Raw genomic sequence first — 20,320 nt, 5'->3', positions numbered from 1 at the left:
AGAACCGTCTGGCCGGATGGAAAGGAAGCATGCTCAATCGGGCTGGTTGTCTCACGCTTATGTCTTCCGTCCTGTCCGCTATGGCCACATACCACTTGTCGTTCTTTCCCCTCGCGACATGGGCCCGTAAACGCATCGATAGGATCCGCCGCTCCTTCCTCTAGAGAGGAAAGGCAGAATCAAATGGAGGCCATTGTCTTGTGGTCTGGCCACTAGTCAGCAAGCCCAAAACCCTAGGCGGTCTGGGCATCCTCAACCTCGACAAATTCAGTTGTGCCCTCCGGCTAAGATGGATTTGGAAGAGCTGGACGACAGAGGACCACCCTTGGAAAGGGTTTGATGTGCCTTGTAACCTTGCGGACAGGCTCCTCTTTAGCGCCTCCACCATCGTCACCGTTGGAGATGGCAAGACAGCCAAATTCTGGCACGACAGTTGGCTTGATGGCATGGCGCCAAGAAACCTAGCACCACATGTAACGCCCTAAATTTGGGGGTAGAATTTTTTTTCTTCTTTTCTCTCACCAAATTCGGGCGTTACTCTCTTTTCTCTTCCTGTTTCGCTCTTTCTTCCCAAATTCAAACCAGTATAGTGACAAGTGTCCGTGTCGTGTATGAACAAAGACCTAAGTGTCATGGGTGTTGCATCATGCCGAAGCACATTTCTTTGTCTGATATTGCGTGTTCGTCTCGTTCCGTCTCGGTTTTCGGTTCGCGATTGGAGTCTGTTTGATAGTTGTGCGTGTCGTGGGTTTTGATCCGCGAAGTGGCCCGGCCCAACCCAGCCCAGCCCAGCCCAGCCCGGCCCGGCCCGCGCGCCCCCGGCGCCCCACACCCCCCCCATGCGCCCCCTCCTCCTCTCCCTCTCTCATTTGGATTTCCCGCGCAACAACCTCCATCTCCCTCTTCCACCTCTCTCTCCCCGTGGTGCCCTAGGTTTTGGAGACGGTGATCGCCGGAGTTGGATCCCGAGGTGAGCTCCCCTCCCCTCCCTTCTTCTTCTCTCTCTCTCCCTCTCCCTCCTCATCTCCCCTGCGCGCCCTCTCTTCTTCCCCTGCGCGCGCGCCCCCGCCCTCCCCTGCTCGCACGTCGACGCGGCCCAGCCCTCCCCTGCTCGCGCGGCGTGCGGCCCCCGCCCCTCCCCTGCCCGCGGCGGCGCAGCCCCGCCCCTTCCCTGCTCGTGCGGCGTGCGGCCCCCGCCCCTCCCCTGCCCGCGGCGACGTGGCCCCGCCTCCCTCCCTGCTCGCGCGGCGCGCGGCCCCCGCCCCTCCCCTTTCGCGGCGCGGCCCGGCGCAGCCCCCGGCGCGGCGGCTCGGCCCCCGGCGCGGTCCCCTTCCCCGGCTCGGCCCCCGACGCGGCGTCCCGGCCCTCGGCGTGGCTCGCGTGGCCTCGGCGCGGCCTCGCGCTTCCCCTGTTTACCCCTAACACGTTCCCGCGTGCGCAACCCCACGCGCGCGGCGATTATTCTTGGTTTTTAGTTAATTTCAAACTCCGTTAGTTAGCGTGTTGTGTCGCGCGCTTCGTCGCAAGACGAATTTATCTAATTTCAGATTCTATTAATGTGTTGCATCATGCACTTCGTCGCGCGACGATCCTTTGTAATTTCAGGTTGTTTAATGTGTGACGTCGCGCGTCGAGCCACGCGACGTTCCACTTTAAACTCAGTTCTGTTGACGTATGCCGTCGTGTGTTTTGCCGCGCGACGCTCAACGTCTCTTTATAATTAATGCAAGTGTCTCGTCGTGCGCTCTGTCGCACGACGAGTCGTTGATTTCTTAATTCGATTTAGAGAATTATGTCGCGCGTTTCGCCGTGCGACAATCCTTTTAATTTATCTTCATCTTCTTATAATGATTAGACATGAAACATGACTTTACTTTATGCTAAACGTAGTGTCTACATTAATGCCCTTCAATTGAGCGAGTGCTTTAATTTATAATAATGTAACGTGATCGTTTCTCGACTGTATTTTCCTCTTTCTCTCTTAACCGTAATTGCGAGCCCGCGTGGAACGTCTGTTTATTTATTGCATCCTATTGTATGGTGTACTGTTCTTTTGTATTAAATGTGTGGATGTATGTATGTTTGCGCTCGCATAGAGAACGATCCAGTTGAGGAGCCCGAAGAACTCGCAGGAGAAGCCCCTGAGTAGCAGTCGGTTGGTGGAGGCAAGTGTCCCTTGACCTATCTCTGTCCTATACATACTTTAATTTACCTCTCGCATTACACATTCATACCTAAGGATTGACTAGTTTTTGTTATCCATGTCCTTGTTACCTATCTGGGTTGGATTATTATTGCTTAATCTTATGCTATTGCTCAACTCTAATCAATGAACATGATGAGAATTATCAATGATACGCTGTTTTCCCCTCTTTTATTATGATGTCATACTTGTGGTCTTCAAGGGGGCTCGAGCGGTTTCTCGAGTGCCTCTCCGTAAGGACCTGTTCGTTGGATGACCGCCCGGGAAAACAGTGCAACCATGAGGGTGGAATGGGGTGCCCTTAGCTGAATAATTAGAGGATCCGGGGTGTAGTTTGCTTAGCCGTCGTGCCGTCAATGGGGCTCGGTGTATGCGGCTCGCTCTGCCAAGTTTGGTTCGCCCCTTGGGGAGGATTGCGGTACATTTAGGAAACCTAATGTGCGGCTATAGCCTCGAGGAATCTTTGTAAAGGCTACGTAGTGATGCCCTGCTGGACCACCTAGGCAGTGGTCAATGGGGAGTAGCTCTCTCCGGGCAGAAAGGGAATCACGGCTTGTGGGTGAAGTGCACAACCTCTGCAGAGTGTTTGAAAACTGATATATCAGCCGTGCTCGCGGTTATGAGCTGCCAAGGGAGCTCCAGTGATTAGTGGTACTCGTTCAGATATGTTCGGATTACAGGTGGCAACGAGGTTGATGGTTCTTGGTAATGACTCTGGTAATGGTAAGTGGTATTCTTTCCGTTTGGAAAGAGTACGTTTGGGTTAATAACGTGGGTTAATCCTAAAACTTGTCTTTCTCTACTAGTAATAATAATCGGACCAACTAAAAGCAACTGCTTGACTTACCCCCACATAAAGCTAGTCCACTACAGCCAAACAGGACACTTGCTGAGTATGTTGATGTGTACGTGTACACACCAAACCCCCCCCCTTCCCCAGGTTGTCCGCATTGCAACCACTGCTCAGGAGAAGATGAAGCCGTGGAAGGAGACTTCCAGGAGTTCCAAGACTACGACAAGTTCTAGGCGTGGGTTAGCGGCAACCCCCAGTCGGCTGCCTGTGAAGGCCGCGTTTATCTACGTTTCGTTTTCGCACTTTGATTATTTGTAAAGACTATGTGGATGTCTCAGACATGTGATGTAATCGACTATTATTTCCCTTTTAATACTATTTGAGCACTGTGTGATGATGTCCATGATATGTAACTGCTATGTACGTGAATTGCTGATCCTGGCACGTACATGGTTCGCATTCGGTTTGCCTTCTAAAACCGGGTGTGACATAGGTGGTATCAAAGCCAGGTTGACTGTAGGACCGCTAACCTAGAGTAGAATGGTCGTTCTAAGGATTATAGACCTCTGTCCTTGCCTTGACTTTGGTATCCCTTCAAAAGTTGGTCATATCGACCAAAACTATGTTCTACTATATATTATACCTTGCTGAAAATTGTGTTTTATTCTAATCCTTCATTTATTCATGGTTTACTTGCTGGTCATACTAGTTCTGTACTCACTCTTTTGCTTGCGGTGTCTTTTGTAGATGGCTCGTCTTAGACACACTGCACGAAAGTCTGTCATCCCCTTCTTACCCTCTCGTCTCGCGGAGCGTCCACTTCGCCGTCCCGTGGCCGATCGGTCCAGTCACTTGGAGCGGCTGCACCACCGCCTGCATGAGGAGCAGGAGCGTCGACGACAGGAGCAGCAGGGCTCTTCTTTCTCGCTCCAGCAGGAGATAGAGTCTGTGAGGAGCTGCTTCCCCGTGCTTCCTCTAGAGGCGCCCCCTGCACCACCACTGGGCGCCCCGGCCCCTGGAGTAGCTGCTGGAGGAGACCCAGACGACGGAGGTGGCGACGACAGCTCGAGCCACGACACCGACTTTTCTGCTGACCAGGAGCCGGAAGGATGGGTTGCTTGACCCATTACTCGCGACGCTGCTCGCGGGTGTCACTTCCACGATGCGCTCGACACCCTGCTACGTCGGGCACTTGACCGGCGTACTTGGTCTATCGAGTATCCCTGTGTGGTCTACCAGCATAGTCGCGGGGTCTACCCGGACCGCTGGGAGGCGACCTGCTTGGTGCGCCGTTCGGAGAACAGTCTCCAGGGTGCTGAGGTCTGCTCGGAGCACTATTCTATCTCTGAGCGGGACTCAGCTGAGGCGGCCATGCAAGATGCTGCACGGCGTGCGCTTTCGCACTACCGCTCAGTGCTCGGTGGGGTAGCTGACGGTCTCCACCTGAAGTATTACCCCCGCCGTCCATCTGGCAGCACAGGAGGTGTGATTGTCTCACCTGTTGGTGAGGACAATCCTAGGTTGAGTAGCACAGTCAACCTAGCCGTCGTGCTAAACACAGAGCTGGACCATGCATTAGACGAGCTGAGTAGGGCTTGTGCTGAGATCGCCCAGTTGCGGGCTGAGCGCGCGGAACGTCGTCACCTGGATGATGGTTCCCCCGCTCCCGTCGGGACCCAGCACCCGTACCGCTCACCTCGGCGTGGACACCAGCCTTATGGCAATCCCGACTGCAAGACCAAGATAAATCTAGAACCATAGATCGTTAGAGTTGGATCTTGTAATTAATACGAAATATATACATAGAAGCTATAGTCTTAGCGTTAGTCTCGCTCTTAGTCAGTATTAGTTGGACAGGGTAGTTTTCTTATCCTGTGCATTTATGTTTGTCATGATGAACTATGTTTGCTTTGGATATTTGTAATGACTGTCACCAGAGTGTGGGTATCCCCTACATTTTGGTTTACCTGTTATATGTTAAAGGAGTTAGCTATTTAGTTGGGAAGCCTTTTGTTCCACTTTCCTCTTTATCTAAGAAGCTATGTGGTCTGTGTTGGAGATCAGTGAAGATGCTCATCTGTTCAGTGTTGCTGAAGAATTCTTTACCCTTTTCTTATGCTGCAAGATTTGCAAGATCAGTGGACCCCAGCCTGGAAGCAGCAATCGTCCTCGTTTCTCAGGCAATCAATCTCAGCAGTTCAGGCAGAACCAACGTCCACCTCAGCATCAGCAGTTTTAAAGGCAGTATCCTCAGCATCAGTATCAGAACCATCAGAGCAATCAGTCAGGAGGAGGTCAGTTTCAGAGGCAGAATCAGCAGGCACCTCGTCTTCCTGCCCCCGCAACTCAGCAGAACAGTCAAGTAGTCCTAGCTCGGGTTGGAAACAGAGCATGTTTCCACTGTGGAGAGCAAGGCCATTGGGTGATGCAATGTCCGAAGAAGGCGGCCCAGCAGCAGTCAGGCCCCAATGCCCCAGCAAAGCAGAATGTGTCTCAGCCTGGAGCAGGCAACCGCTCTCAACCGCGCTATAATCATGGGAGGCTGAACCACTTGGAGGCTGAAGCAGTTCAGGAGACCCCTGGCATGATAGTAGGTATGTTTCCAGTCAACTCCCATATTGCAGAAGTGTTATTTGATACTGGAGCAACGCATTCTTTCATTACTGCATCGTGGGTAGAAGCACATAGTCTTCCAATAACTACCATGTCAACCCCCATTCAAATTGACTCAGCCGGTGGTAGAATTCGAGCCGATAGCATTTGTTTGAATGTAAGTGTGGAAATAAGGGGGATAGCGTTTCCCGCTAACCTCATAGTAATGGGTACTCAGGGAATAGATGTCATCCTAGGGATGAATTGGCTAGATAAGTATCCAGCAGTTATCAGTTGTGATAAGAGGACAATCAAATTGGTGTCCCCACTAGGAGAGGAAGTGGTGACCGAGTTAGTCCCGCCTGAGCCGAAGAAAGGAAGTTGTTATCAGATGGCTGTTGATAGCAGTGAAGCAGACCCAATTGAGAGTATCAAGGTTGTGTCCGAGTTCCCAGACATGTTTCCAAAGGACTTACCAGGTATGCCACCAGAGCGGAAGGTTGAGTTTGCTATAGAACTTCTTCCTGGAACCGCCCCCATCTTTAAGAGAGCTTACAGAATATCTAGACCAGAGTTGGTTGAACTTAAGAAGCAGATTGATGAGCTGTCAGAGAAAGGTTACATTCGGCCAAGCACCTCGCCTTGGGCCGCCCCTGTCCTATTTGTGGAAAAGAAAGATGGCACCAAAAGGATGTGTATCGATTATCGAGCTCTGAATGAGGTCACCATCAAGAACAAGTACCCCTTGCCCAGAATAGAAGACTTGTTCGACCAGTTGAGAGGAGCCAGTGTGTTCTCCAAGATAGATCTGAGGTCAGGTTATCATCAGCTCAGGATTTGACCTTCAGACATTCTGAAGACGACATTCATTACCAAGTATGGGTTGTATGAGTTCACTGTGATGTCTTTCGGTCTAACAAATGCACCGGCCTTCTTCATGAACTTGATGAACAGTGTATTCATGGATTATCTTGATAAGTTTGTGGTGGTATTCATTGATGACATTCTGATTTATTCTCAAAGCGAAGAAGAGCATGCAGACCATTTGAGGATGGTATTACAGAGATTGCGAGAGCACCAGCTGTATGCAAAGTTGAGCAAGTGCGAGTTCTGGATCAGTGAAGTTCTGTTCTTGGGTCACATAATCAACAAAGAAGGATTGGCCATGGATCCGAAGAAAGTGGCAGACATTCTGAACTGGAAAGCGCCAACAGATGCCCGAGGAATCAAGAGCTTCATTGGAATGGCCGGATATTATCGGCGATTCATTGAAGGGTTTTCGAAGATTGTGAAACAAATGACAGCGTTGCTAGGCAACAAGGTTGAGTTCAAGTGGACCCAGAAATGTCAAGAGGCGTTTGAAGCGCTGAAAGAGAAGTTAACTACAACGCATGTCTTAGTATTGCCTGACGTGCACAAGCCCTTCTCGGTGTATTGTGATGCTTGTTACACAGGTTTGGGATGTGTGTTGATGCAAGAGGGAAGAGTTGTAGCTTACTCGTCCCGACAGCTGAAGGTTCATGAGAAGAATTACCCAATCCATGACCTAGAGTTGTGAAAGGGAAATGTGCCCTTGGGCCATTTCTAAGTATTTTGGTGATTGAGTGCCAACACAAGTGGACTCATGTTAATCTATGGACAAAGTGCAAATCAAGTAAAAAGGTATGTTTCTAAGATTTAGTACATTGTTTTGGAGACTAATGTATTGTGTCTAAGTGATGGAAACAGGAGAAATCAAGTTGGAATAAAGATGGTGTTGTTCAGCCAAAGACAGCTCGGTCTGGGTGCACCGGACTGTCTAGTGGTGCACCGGACAGTGTCCGGTGCACCAGGCTGGCTGTCAACTGGCTGCTCTCGGGAAGCAATTAACGGCGTACGGCTATAAATCATCGGACTGTCCGGTGGTGCACCAGACTGTCCGGTGAGCCAATAGTCGGCCCAGCCAACGGTCGGCCGCGTAATCCGCGCGCGACGCGTGGCAAGAGCCAACGGTCAGAAGGGGCACCGGACTGTCCGGTGTGCACCGGACAGTGTCCGGTGCGCCAACGGCTAGGAATCTGCAACGGTCGGCTTCGCCAAATAAGGAAAGAGATCCGCACCGGACAGTGTCCGGTGTTGCACCGGACTGTCCAGTGCGCCAGGCGACAAAAGGCAAGAATTGCCTTCTTGAAATGCTCTCAACGGCTCCTAGCTGCCTTGGGGCTATAAAAGGGACCCCTAGGCGCATGAAGGAGTAGACCAAGCATTCCTTGAGCATTGTTGATCACTCACACTTCATTCTTGCGCACTTGTTCGACATTCTTAGTGATTTGAGCTCCGTTCTAGTGAGAATCTCGAGATATTGTCTTGAGCTCAAGTCTTGATCGTGTGTGTGCGTATTTGCTGTGGATTTGAGTGTGTTGCTTCCCTCCCTTACTCTTGTGCTTCATATTGATTCTTATTGTAAGGGCGAGAGACTCCAAGTTGTGGAGATTCCTCGCAAACAGGAAAAGAGTAAAGTAAAGAAGAACACCGTGGTATTCAAGTTGATCATTGGATCACTTGAGAGGAGTTGAGTGCAACTCTCGTCCGTTGGGACGCCACAACATGGAGTAGGCAAGTTTTGTACTTGGCCGAACCACATGATAAATCCTCGTGTCTCTTGTGCTTGTCCTTATTGTGTCTATTGTGCTTCACAAGAGCTCTCCTCTCTACTCACTTGATTTCATTGTTCTAACTCTTAATCAAGTTTGTGGTGTTAAGTTTTAAGTTTTACAGTATCACCTATTCACCCCCTCTAGGTGCTCTCAATTGGTATCAGAGCCGTTCTCTTCAAGAAAGGGACTAATCGCCCGAAGAGATGGATCCTAGGGGCAAGGGGATGGTGGTCAATGATAAGGAGGAGTCCTTCGTCAATGATCCAAAAGATGACAAGCCTACTGACTCGGGCTCAAGTCACAAAAGAAAAGACGGGAAGAAGAAGAAGAAAACAAGGCACATCAAGGAGATCGTCTACTACGACGACAGCGACGAGTCCTCTTCTTCCCAAAAGGATGACGACAACTACGAGAAAAAGAAAACAGTCAATTCAAACTTTTCTTTTGATTATTCTCATATTCCGCAAAATACAAATGCTCATTTACTCTCCATTCCACTTGGTAAACCTCCTCACTTTGATGGAGAGGACTACAGATTTTGGAGTCACAAAATGCGTAGTCACTTGTTCTCTCTCCATCCAAGCATATGGGAGATAGTAGAGAGTGGAATGCAATTTGATAGCACTGATAGTCCCACATTTATCAATGAGCAAATTCACAAAATGCACAAGCTACTACTGTTCTTCTAGCATCTTTGTGCAAGGATGAATACCATAAGGTGAGCGGCTTGGATAATGCCAAGAAGATTTGGGACACCCTCAAGATCTCTCATGAGGGAAATGACGTCACCATGCTCACCAAGATGGAGTTATTGGAAGGCGAACTTGGGAGATTTGCAATGATCAGGGGCGAGGAGCCAACCCAGACATACAACCAGCTCAAGACCCTCGTCAACAAAATAAGGAGCTATGGGAGCACGCGGTGGACGGACCACGACGTCGTCCGCCTAATGCTAAGGTCTTTTACTATCCTTGATCCACATCTTGTGAACAATATTCGTGAGAATCCTAGGTACACCAAGATGATGCCCAAGGAGATACTTGGAAAGTTTGTAAGCGGGCGGATGATGATCAAGGAGGCTAGATACGTTGACGATGCGTTGAATGGCCCAATCCAAGAGCCTCAAACCATCGCTCTCAAAGCAACTAGGAGCAAGGAGGCGCTACCTAGCAAGGTGGCACAAGTTGAGGCGGCGGGGCTCAATGAGGAAGAGATGGCCCTCATCATCAAGCGTTTCAAGACGGCGCTAAGGGGTCGTAAGGAGCATCCCAACAAGACCAAAACGAAGGGGAAGCGCTCATGCTTCAAATGTGGTAAGATTGGTCATTTTATCACTAATTGTCCGGATAATGATAGTGACCAGGAGCAAGGGAACAAGAGGGAAAAGAAGAAGGCTTACAAGAAGGCTAAGGGCGAGGCACACCTTGGAAAGGAGTGGGACTCGGATTGTTCGTCGTCCGACTCCGACAACGAAGGACTCGCCGCCACCGCCTTCAACAAGTCGGCCCTCTTCCCCAACGAGCATCACACCTGCCTCATGGCAAGGGAAAAGAAGGTAAGCACTCATGATACTAGTACTTACGCTTCCTCAAGTGATGAAGAATCTAGCGATGATGAGATAGACTATTCATGCTTATTCAAAGGCCTAGATAGAACTAAGGTTGATAAAATTAATGAATTAATTGATGCCTTGAATGATAAAAATAGGTTATTAGAAAAGAAAGAGGATCTTTTGTATGAAGAACATGATAAGGTTGTAGAGGCACAAAAATCCCTTGCTTTAGAAATTAAAAGGAATGAAATGCTTGCTTGTGAATTGTCTACATGCCATGACTCTATTTCTAGCTTAAAGAGCATAAATGATGATTTGAATGTTAAGTTAGAAATAGCTAATCAATCAACATCTTGTGTAGAACATGTTGCAATTTGTAATAAGTGTAAAGATGTTAATGTTGATGCTTGTAGTGAACATCTAATGTCAATTTCTAAATTGAATGATGAAGTGGCTAGTCTTAATGCCCAACTTAAGACTAGCAAAAGTGAATTTGAAAAACTAAAATTTGCAAGGGATGCCTACACGATTGGTAGACACCCCTCAATTAAGGATGGTCTTGGCTTCAAGAGGGAAGTCAAGAACTTAACAAGCCATAAGGCTTCCATCTCCGCCAAGGAGAAAGGGAAGGCCCCTATGGCTAGTAGTGCTCAAAAGAACCATGCTTTCATGTATCATGATAGGAGACATTCCAGGAATGTTTATAGAAGTTATGATGCTTTTGATTCTCATGCCATGATTGCTTCTAGTTCTTCTATTATGCATGATAGAAATGTGGCTAGGAAAAATGTTGTTCATCATGTGCCTTGAAGAAATTTTGTTCATACTCCTAGGAAAGTAATGAATGAACCTTCTACAATTTATCATGCTTTAAATGCTTCCTTTGCTATTTGTAGAAAGGATAAGAAAGTAGTTGCTAGAAAATTAGGAGCAAAATGCAAGGGAGATAAAACCTGCATTTGGGTCCCTAAGGCTATTTGTACTAACCTTGTAGGACCCAACATGAGTTGGGTACCTAAGACCCAAGCCTAAATTTTCCTTGCAGGTTTATGCATCCGGGGGCTCAAGCTGGATTATCGACAACGGATGCACAAACCACATGACGGGGGAAAAGAGGATGTTCTCTTCCTACGTCAAGAACAAGGATCCCCAAGATTCAATCATATTCGGTGATGGGAACCAAGGCAAGGTGAAAGGGTTAGGAAAATTTGCTATTTCATCCGAGCACTCTATTTCTAATGTGTTCTTAGTTGAGTCGCTTGGATATAACTTGTTGTCTATGAGTCAACTTTGTAATATGGGATATAACTGTTTATTCACAAATGTAGATGTGTCTGTCTTTAGAAGAAGTGATGGTTCATTAGCTTTTAAGGGTGTACTAGACGACAAACTTTATTTAGTTGATTTTGCAAAAGAGGAGGCCGGTCTAGATGCATGCTTAATTACTAAGACTAACATGGGCTGGCCGTGGCATCGCCGTTTAGCACATGTAGGGATGAAGAACCTTCACAAGCTTCTAAAGGGAGAACACGTGATAGGTCTAACTAATGTAACTTTCGAAAAAGATAGACCTTGTGCAGCTTGTCAAGCAGGTAAATAGGTGGGAAGCTCTCATCATGCCAAAAATGTGATGACAACATCAAGACCCCTGGAGTTACTTCATATGGACCTCTTCGGACCCGTCGCCTATCTAAGCATAGGAGGAAGTAAGTATGGTCTTGTTATAGTTGATGATTTTTCCCGCTTCACTTGGGTATTCTTTTTGCAGGATAAATCTGAAACCCAAGGGACCCTCAAGCGCTTCCTAAGGAGAGCCCAAAACGAGTTTGAGCTCAAGGTGAAGAAGATAAGGAGCGACAATGGGTCCGAGTTCAAGAACCTTCAAGTGGAGGAGTATCTTGAGGAGGAAGGAATCAAGCACGAGTTCTCCGCTCCCTACACACCACAACAAAATGGTGTGGTAGAGAAGAAGAACAGGACGCTACTAGACATGGCGAGGACGATGCTTGGTGAATTCAAGACGCCCGAACGATTTTGGACGGAAGCCGTGAGCACGGCTTGTCACGCCATAAACCGGGTCTATCTTCATCGCCACCTCAAGAAGACTTCATATGAGCTTCTAACCGGTAACAAACCCAATGTGTCTTACTTTCGTGTATTTGGGAGCAAATGTTACATTCTAGTGAAGAAAGGTAGAAATTCTAAGTTTGCTCCCAAAGCTGTAGAAGGGTTTTTGTTAGGTTATGACTCAAATACAAAGGCGTATAGGGTCTTCAACAAATCATCGGGTTTGGTTGAAGTCTCTAGCGACGTTGTATTTGATGAGACTAATGGCTCTCCAAGAGAGCAAGTTGTTGATCTTGATGATGTAGATGAAGACGACGTTCCAACGGCCGCAATGCGCACCATGGCGATTGGAGATGTGAGGCCACTGGAACATAAGGACCAAGATCAACCTTCTTCCTCAACAACGGTGCATCCCCCAACTCAAGAAGATGAATAGGTTCATCAAGAGGAGGCGTGTGATCAAGGGGGAGCACAAGATGTTCATGTGATTGAGGAAGAAGCACAACCGGCACCTCCAACCCAAGTTCGAGCGACGATTCAAAGGAATCATCCCGTCGACCAAATATTGGGTGACATAAGCAAGGGAGTAACTACTCGTTCTAGATTAGTTAATTTTTGTGAGCATTACTCCTTTGTCTCTTCTATTGAGCCTTTCAGGGTAGAAGAGGCCTTGCTAGATCCGGACTGGGTGTTGGCCATGCAAGAGGAGCTCAACAACTTCAAGAGGAATGAAGTTTGGACACTGGTGCCTCGTCCCAAGCAAAATGTTGTGGGAACCAAGTGGGTGTTCCGCAACAAACAAGACGAGCACGGGGTGGTGACAAGGAACAAGGCACGACTTGTGGCAAAAGGTTATGCCCAAGTCACAGGTTTGTACTTTGAGGAGACTTTTGCTCCTGTGGCTAGGCTAGAGTCAATTCGAATATTGTTAGCCTATGCTACTCACCATTCTTTTAGGTTGTTCCAAATGGATGTGAAGAGCGCTTTCCTCAACGGGGCAATCAAGGAGGAGGTGTACGTGGAGCAACCCCCTGGCTTCGAGGATGAACGGTACCCCGACCACGTGTGTAAGCTCTCTAAGGCGCTCTATGGACTTAAGCAAGCCCCAAGAGCATGGTATGAATGCCTTAGAGACTTTTTAATTGCCAATGCTTTCAAGGTTGGGAAAGCCGATCCAACTCTCTTTACTAAGACTTGTGATGGTGATCTTTTTGTGTGCCAAATTTATGTCGATGACATAATATTTGGTTCTACTAACCAAAAGTCTTGTGAAGAATTTAGCAGGGTGATGACTCAAAAGTTTGAGATGTCAATGATGGGCGAGTTAAGCTATTTCCTTGGGTTCCAAGTGAAGCAACTAAAGGATGGGACCTTCATCTCCCAAACGAAGTACACGCAAGACTTGATCAAGCGGTTTGGGATGAAGGAAGCCAAGCCCGCAAAGACTCCAATGGGAACCGACGGACACACCGACCTCAATAAAGGAGGTAAGTCCGTTGATCAAAAGGCATATTGGTCTATGATAGGGTCCTTACTTTATTTATGTGCTAGTAGACCGGATATAATGCTTAGCGTATGCATGTGTGCTAGATTTCAATCCGATCCAAGGGAGTGTCACTTGGTGGTCGTGAAGCGAATTCTTAGATATTTAGTCGCTACGCCTTGCTTCGGGATCTGGTATCCAAAGGGGTCTACCTTTGACTTGATTGGATATTCAGACTCCGACTATGCTGGATGTAAGGTCGATAGGAAGAGTACATCGAGGACGTGCCAATTCTTAGGAAGGTCCCTGGTGTCGTGGAGTTCTAAGAAACAAACTTCCGTTGCCCTATCCACCGCTGAGGCCGAGTATGTTGCCGCAGGACAGTGTTGCGCGCAACTACTTTGGATGAGGCAAACCCTCAGGGACTTTGGCTACAATCTGAGCAAAGTCCCACTCCTATGTGATAATGAGAGTGCTATCCGCATGGCGGATAATCCTGTTGAACACAGCCGCACAAAGCACATTGACATCCGGCATCACTTTTTGAGAGATCACATGCAAAAGGGAGATATCGAAGTATTCAATGTTAGCACCGAGAACCAGCTAGCCGATATCTTTACCAAACCTCTAGATGAGTCGACCTTTTGCAAGCTGCGTAGTGAGCTAAATGTCTTAGATTCACGGAACCTGGATTGATTTATAGCATACATGTGTTTTATGCCTTGATCATGTTCTTTAATGCATTTTGTTGATTATTTTATGGTGCTCAAGTTGTACAAGCACTCCCCAGACCTCACAAGTCCATTTGCAAGTGATGCACATATTTAGGGGGAGATGAGCTACAACTTGACCCTTTGAGACTAACTGTGTGTTTGAGTTTGCTTAATTTAGTCTCAAAGGAGGTTTGAAAGGGAAAAGGTGGACTTGGACCATGCAAGACTTCCACTGCACTCCGATGAAAGAGTAACTAATTCAAGTTCATCTTTGTACTCTTATTGCCTTTTTACTCTTAGTTGAAGATTTTGGTGAGGCAATGGGGTTAAAAGGCCAAAATTGATCCCGTTTTGGTGCTTGATGCCAAAGGGGGAGAAAATAAGGCCAAAGCAAGAAATGGATCAGTTACCACTTGAGAATTTTGAAAAAATAGAGTGAGTTTTTGTTTGTCAAAATACTCGTATTTGTCTCTTATTGTCAAAAGTTGATCTCTTGTGAGGAGAATGAGAAAAAGGGGGAGTTTTTGAAATCCTTGATCAATTTCTATTGGAACAATTCTCTTTATGTCTCAACAAGTGTGTTTGACGTAGAGATAGGAAATTGAGTTTGATTTGCAAAAACAAACCAAGTGGTGGCAAAGAATGATCCATATATGCCAAATTTGAATCAAAACAATTTTGAGTTCTCATCTTTATTGATGGTGCACTTCCTTTAGTTGCTTTTTATTGTGTTGGCATAAATAACCAAAAAGGGGGAGATTGAAAGGGAAATGTGCCCTTGGGCCATTTCTAAGTATTTTGGTGATTGAGTGCCAACACAAGTGGGCTCATGTTAATCTATGGACAAAGTGCAAATCAAGGAAAAAGGTATGTTTCTAAGACTTAGTACATTGTTTTGGAGACTAATGTATTGTGTCTAAGTGATGGAAACAAGAGAAATCAAGTTGCAATAAAGATGGCGTTGTTCAGCCAAAGACAGCTCGGTCTAGGTGCACCGAACTGTCCGGTGGTGCACCGGACAGTGTCCGGTGCGCCAGGCCGGCGGCTGTCAACTGGCTGCTCTCGGGGAGCAATTAACGGCGTACGGCTATAAATCACCGGACTGTCCGGTGGTGCACCAGACTGTCCGGTGAGCCAACAGTCGGCCCAGCCAACGGTCGGCCGCGTATCCGCGCGCGACGCGTGGCAAGAGCCAACGGTCAGAAGGGGCACCGAACTGTCCGGTGTGCACCGAACAGTGTCCAGTGCGCCAACGGCTAGGAATCTGCAACGGTCGGCTTCGCCAAATAAGGAAAGAGATCCGCACCGGACAGTGTCCGGTGTTGCACCGGACTGTCCGGTGCGCCAGGCGACAAAAGGCAAGAATTGCCTTCTTGAAATGCTCTCAACGGCTCCTAGCTGCCTTGGGGCTATAAAAGGGACCCCTAGGCGCATGAAGGAGTAGACCAAGCATTCCTTGAGCATTGTTGATCACTCACACTTCATTCTTGCGCACTTGTTCGACATTCTTAGTGATTTGAGCTCCGTTCTAGTGAGAATCTCGAGATATTGTCTTGAGCTCAAGTCTTGATCGTGTGTGTGCGTATTTGCTGTGGATTTGAGTGTGTTGCTTCCCTCCCTTACTCTTGTGCTTCATATTGATTCTTATTGTAAGGGCGAGAGACTCCAAGTTGTGGAGATTCCTCGCAAACGGGAAAAGAGTAAAGTAAAGAAGAACACCGTGGTATTCAAGTTGATCATTGGATCACTTGAGAGGAGTTGAGTGCAACTCTCGTCCGTTGGGACGCCACAACGTGGAGTAGGCAAGTTTTGTACTTGGCCGAACCACGGGATAAATCCTCGTGTCTCTTGTGCTTGTCCTTATTGTGTCTATTGTGCTTCACAAGAGCTCTCCTCTCTACTCACTTGATTTCATTGTTCTAACTCTTAATCAAGTTTGTGGTGTTAAGTTTTAAGTTTTATAGGATCACCTATTCACCCCCCTCTAGGTGCTCTCAAGTTGGCAGCAGTGATTCACACATTGAAGACATGGAGGCACTATCTGTATGGACAGAAATGTGATGTTTACACAGACCACAAGAGTCTGAAGTACATATTCACTCAGTCAGAGCTGAATATGAGGCAACGAAGATGGTTAGAGCTGATCAAAGACTATGAGTTGGAGATTCATTACCATCCAGGCAAAGCGAACGTGGTGGCAGATGCTTTGAGCAGGAAGAGTCAGGTCATTCTGATGGTCGCTCGTCCGATGCCTTATGAGTTGGCCAAAGAGTTTGACAGGTTGAGTCTCGGATTTTCGAATAATTCGCGAGGAGTAACAATTGAGTTGGAACCTACCCTGGAGCGGGAAATCAAAGAAGCGCAGAAGAATGATGAGAAGATCAGTGAGATCCGGCGACTGATTCTAGACGGCAGAGGCAAAGATTTTCGGGAAGACGCAGAAGGTGTGATATGGTTCAAAGACCGCTTGTGTGTTCCCAATGTCCAATCCATTCGAGAGTTGATCCTCAAGGAAGCTCATGAGACAGCTTATTTGATTCACCCTGGTAGTGAGAAGATGTATCAGGATCTGAAGAAGAAATTCTGGTGGTACGGAATGAAGAGGGAAATCACAGAGCATGTGGCTATGTGTGATAGTTGTCGACGGATCAAGGCAGAGCACCAAAGACCAGCTGGATTGTTGCAACCGTTGCAAATCCCTCAGTGGAAATGGGATGAAATCGGCATGGATTTCATAGTCGGATTGCCTCGCACTCGAGGCGGCTACGATTCCATTTGGGTAGTGGTGGACCGCTTAACCAAGTCAGCCCACTTCATACCTGTCAAGACCAACTACAGCAGTGCAGTATTGGCAGAATTGTACATGTCTCTGATCGTTTGTCTTCATGTTGTGCCAAAGAAGATAGTGTCAGACCGCGGAACGCAGTTCACCTCTCATTTCTGGCAGCAGTTGCATGAAGCCTTGGGCACACATCTGAATTTCAGTTCTGCCTATCATCCGCAGACAGATGGTCAGACCGAAAGGACCAATCAAATCCTCGAAGACATGTTGAGAGTCTGTGCGTTGCAAGATCAGTCCGGATGGGACAAGCGATTGCCTTATGCAGAGTTTTCCTATAACAACAGTTACCAGGCCAGCTTGAAGATGTCACCATTTCAGGCGCTCTATGGAAGGAGTTGTAGAACTCCGTTGCAATGGGATCAGCCTGGAGAAAAGCAAGTGTTTGGGCCAGACATTTTGCTTGAAGCTGAAGAGAACATCAAGATGGTCCGAGAGAATCTGAAGATAGCGCAATCAAGGCAGCGAAGCTATGCAGACACAAGAAGAAGAGAGCTGAGTTTTGAGGTTGGAGACTTTGTCTATCTGAAAGTGTCACCGATCAGAGGAGTCAGACGATTTGGAGTCAAAGGCAAGCTAGTGCCCCGCTACATCGGTCTGTATCAAATCCTCGCAAGGCGTGGAGAAGTGGACTATCAGCTCAGTTTGCTAGAAAATTTGTCTGCTGTGCATGATGTTTTTCATGTGTCTCAGTTGAAGAAGTGTCTGCGAGTGCCAGAGGAGCAGTTGCCAGTGGAAGGCCTTGAAGTCCAGGAGGACTTGACCTACACAGAGAAACCAGCGCAAATCCTTGAGACTGCAGACAGAGTCACCCGAAGGAAGACTATCAGAATGTGCAAAGTCAGATGGAGTCATCACTCTGAGGAAGAAGCAACTTGGGAGCGCGAAGATGATCTGATGGCTAAATACCTTGAGCTCTTTGCTAGCAAACCCTGAATCTCGAGGGCGAGATTCTTTTAAGGGGGATAGGTTTGTAACGCCCTGAATTTGGGGGTAGAATTTTTTTCTTCTTTTCTCTCACCGAATTCGGGCGTTACTCTCTTTTCTCTTCCTGTTTCGCTCTTTCTTCCCAAATTCAAACCAGTATAGTGACAAGTGTCTGTGTCGTGTATGAACAAAGACCTAAGTGTCATGGGTGTTGCATCATGTCGAAGCACATTTCTTTGTCTGATATTGCGTGTTTGTCTCGTTCCGTCTCGGTTTTCGATTCGCGATTGGAGTCTGTTTGATAGTCGTGCGTGTCGTGGGTTTTGATCCGCGAAGTGGCCCGGCCCAACCCAGCCTAGCCCAGCCCGGCCCGGCCTGGCCCGCGCGCCCCCGGCGCCCCACACCCCCCATGCGCCCCCTCCTCCTCTCCCTATCTCATTTGGATTTCCCGCGCAGCAACCTCCCTCTCCCTCTTCCACCTCTCTCTCCCCGTGGTGCCCTAGGTTTTGGAGACGGTGATCGCCGGAGTTGGATCCTGAGGTGAGCTCCCCTCCCCTACCTTCTTCTCTCTCTCCCTCTCCCTCCTCTTCTCCCCCTGCGCGCGCCCTCTCTTCTTCCCCTACGCGCGCGCCCCCGCCCTCCCCTGCTCGCGCGGCGGCGCGGCCCAGCCCTCCCCTGCTTGCGCGGCGCGCGGCCCCCGCCCCTCCCCTGCCCGCGGCGGCGTGGCCCCGCCCTTTCTCTGCTCGTGCGGCGCGTGGCCCCCGCCCCTCCCCTGCCCGCGGCGGCGCGGCCCTGCCTCCCTCCCTGCTCGCGCGGCGCGCGGCCCCAGCCCCTCCCCTGCCCGCGACGGCGCGGCGGCTCTGCCCCCGGCGCGGTCCCCTGCCCCGGCGCGGCGGCTCGGCCCCCGGCGCGGCGTCCCCGGCCCCTGCGCGCGGCCCCGGCCCTCGGCGTGGCTCGCGTGGCCTCGGTGCGGCCTCGCGCTTCCCCCGTTTACCCCTAACGCGTTCCCGCGTGCGCAACCCCACGAGTGCGGCGATTATTCTTGGTTTTTAGTTAATTTCAAACTCCGTTAGTTAGCGTGTTGTGTCGCGCGCTTCGTCGCGCGACGAATTTATCTAATTTCAGATTCTATTGATGTGTTGCGTCGTGCGCTTCGTCGCGCGACGATCCTTTGTAATTTCAGGTTGTTTAATGTGTGACGTCGCGCGTCGAGCCACGTGACGTTCCACTTTAAACTCAGTTCTGTTGACGTATGCCGTCGTGCGTTTCGCCGCGCGACGCTCAACGTCTCTTTATAATTAATGCAAGTGTCTCGTCATGCGCTCTGTCGCACGACGAGTCGTTGATTTCTTAATTCGATTTAGAGTATTATGTCGCGCGTCTCGCCGCGCGACAATCCTTTTAATTTATCTTCATCTTCTTATAATGATTAGACATGAAACATGACTTTACTTTATGCTAAACGTAGTGTCTACATTAATGCCCTTCAATTGAGCGAGTGCTTTAATTTATAATAATGTAACGTGATCGTTTCTCGACTGTATTTTCCTCTTTCTCTCTTAACCGTAATTGCGAGCCCGCGTGGAACGTCTGTTTATTTATTGCATCCTATTGTATATTGTATGGTACTGTTCTTTTGTATTAAATGTGTGGATGTATGTATGTTTGCGCTCGCATAGAGAACGATCTGGTTGAGGAGCCCGAAGAACTCGCAGGAGAAGCCCCTAAGCAGCAGTCGGTTGGTGGAGGCAAGTGTCCCTTGACCTATCTCTGTCCTATACATACTTTAATTTACCTCCCGCATTACACATTCATACCTAAGGATTGACTAGTTTTTGTTATCCATGTCCTTGTTACCTATCTGGGTTGGATTATTATTGCTTAATCTTATGCTATTGCTCAACTCTAATCAATGAACATGATGAGAATTATCAATGATACGCTGTTTTCCCCTCTTTTATTATGATGTCATACTTGTGGTCTTCAAGGGGGCTCGAGCGGTTTCTCGAGTGCCTCTCCGTAAGGACCTGTTGTAAAGCCCTAAAATTTGTATAATAAAAAAAATGATGATAAAAAATACTTATATAAAGTGTTTTGGGATCATGGAATCCTTATAGGCTATTTAGTTTTCTTTTCTATGTGCATATTCAATTAATAGGAATATATTGAGCAAATAACAAATAAATACTAAAATATGCATCTCATGCTGATGGTTTTGTTATGATGCATTTTTATTTGAATTAAGGAATCGTAAATTAAATTGACCTCAACCTATAAATGAAAATATAAAACAAAGGGAGAAAGGAAATTTTAATAAAGTAATCCCTTTCTTCCATATTTAAACAATAGGGAGAAAAAATAAATAATAATAATAAATAAATAATTTCAGTGAAAGTAATAGAAGTATTAGAATTTGGTTTGATGTTTGAAACCTAGAGATTAAAATCAGAATTCGAATTTAGTTTGATTTTTTGATTTGGAAGTAAAACAGAAATTATAAAAGAAAAACAAAACA

At 47.8% G+C, this 20,320-nt stretch overlaps 1 pseudogene; it reads left to right on the top strand.

The window, feature by feature from the left end:
- LOC109944388 (receptor-like protein 4) overlaps window positions 1–20,320 on the top strand; it is a 59,099-nt pseudogene that overhangs the window by 33,620 nt on the left and 5,159 nt on the right.

Source organism: Zea mays, chromosome 2, assembly GCF_902167145.1.
Source record: "Zea mays cultivar B73 chromosome 2, Zm-B73-REFERENCE-NAM-5.0, whole genome shotgun sequence".
NCBI lineage: Eukaryota > Viridiplantae > Streptophyta > Magnoliopsida > Poales > Poaceae > Zea > Zea mays.
Note: the sequence above shows the minus strand (reverse complement) of the source record. Positions and strands in the feature narration are given on the sequence as shown.